The sequence below is a fragment of the Microtus ochrogaster genome, unplaced genomic scaffold (assembly GCF_000317375.1).
Source record: "Microtus ochrogaster isolate Prairie Vole_2 unplaced genomic scaffold, MicOch1.0 UNK57, whole genome shotgun sequence".
NCBI classification, from domain to species: domain Eukaryota; kingdom Metazoa; phylum Chordata; class Mammalia; order Rodentia; family Cricetidae; genus Microtus; species Microtus ochrogaster.
In genome coordinates, this window is record NW_004949155.1 from 1,402,278 (window position 1) to 1,404,154 (window position 1,877).

A 1,877-nucleotide genomic window follows, 5' to 3' on the forward strand; every position below is an offset into this window, starting at 1 on the left:
TTTTAGAGATAGGGTTTCTCAGTAGCTATGGAGCCTGTCCTGGAACTAGCTTTTGTAGACCAGGCTGTCCTCAAACTTACAGAGATTCACCTGCCTCTGCCTCGTGAGTGCTGGGATTAAACGTGTGCACCACCACCTCCTGGCTAAGTTTTTTAAATCTGGCTTGCTGTGTCAACAGAGAAACCTATTATAGGGTACAGAACACCTATTACTAATCATTCATAAACAGTCCATCAACTGGAAACCGAGCATCCAAAATACGAGCCTATGGGGGCCATTCTCATTCAAACCCCACATTTCACTCTCTGGCCCCTATAGGCTTATAGCCATATCACAGTGCAAAATTCATTTAGCCCAACTTCAAAAGTCTACACAGTCATTCACAGGCTCAATACTGTTTAAAAGTTCAAAGTCTCTTCTGAGACTCAAGACAGTATCTTTAACTCTAATCCCTTGAAAAATCAAAAATTAGATCACATACTTCCAATATATAATGGCGCAGAATATACAGCACCATTCCAAAAGGGAGAAAGGGAACATAGTGAGTAAACACTGGATCAAAGCAGAACCAAACCCAGCAGGACAAACTCCAAATCTTGTTGCTGTCTGCCCAGTGTCAAAGGGCTTAGATGGCTCTTCAGATCTTCCATTTCTTTCAGTTTTGTTGACTGCAACGCACTTCTCTCTCTTGGGCTGATTATTTCGATTCTGGACAGCCAGGACAAACAAGCGGCCTGCAAACAACATTTTCATATTTTTTTAGTGTAGGCAATTAGAGCCATAAATTTCCCTCTTAGGACTGCTTTTAATGTGTCCCAGAGTTTTTGCTGTTATGCTTTCAGTTTTATTTAATTCCAGGAATATTCTTACTGTTTTCTTTATTTCTTCTTTGATCCATTCACCATTTAGTAATGTGTTCTTTAATTTCCATAAATTTGTCTAATTTCTAGAGATTCATTTGCTGTTAATTTTAAGGTTTACTACATTGTAGTCAGATAGGATACATGGATTTTCATTTAATTTTTCTGAATTCATTAAGTTTGTTTAATTGTTTATTTGGTTGAGTTTGTTTTGGCTGTGTGTGTGTGTGTGTGCACGCGCGCCTATGGGTGTGTGTACCAGACATAGTGATCCACACATTTAATCCCAGCACTAGGGATGCAGAGGCAGGTAGATTTCTGAGTTTGAGGCCAGCCTGGTCTACAGAGAAAGTTCCAGGACAGCCAGGGCTACATAGAGAAACCTTGACTCAAAACAAACAAACAAACAAACAAACATACAAACAAACAAAAAATCCAATAACAAAACTGAAAAACTCAGAGGAAAACCTTACAAATAGAATGACTCAAGCAGAAGAGAGAATATCAAACTCAAAGATAGAGTATCTAGGTAAGATAAGCAAAGAATATGAAAAAAATCTTAAAACACAGATAGGGTACATACAGAAAATACGAGAAATCATGAAAAGACAAAAGCACAAAGTTACCAAAACAGACGAGAGAGAATCCCAGGTCAATGACATTGAGCAGCTCTTCCAAAAAAAATCATAGATGAAAACCAACTTCCCCAAACTAAGAAAAAACATAAGTATACAAATACAAGGAGCACACAAAACACCAAATTGACAAGACTAGAAAAGAAATGTCTCACAGCAAATAAAAGTTAAATCACTAAGTATACAAAACAAAGAAATGGTATTGGAAGCTGCAAGAGAAAAAAGAATGTGGAAGGGGAAAAACTCACAGGCCTCATTCCTATACATAGAATACAGGCAACTAACGAATGTTCAGAGTGGGAAAAATAGTCTTCCTCAGGTGCGGCGGGCTTCTTGACTGGCGAGGAAGAAACACCACCACACGAGGATTCTTCTCAGATCA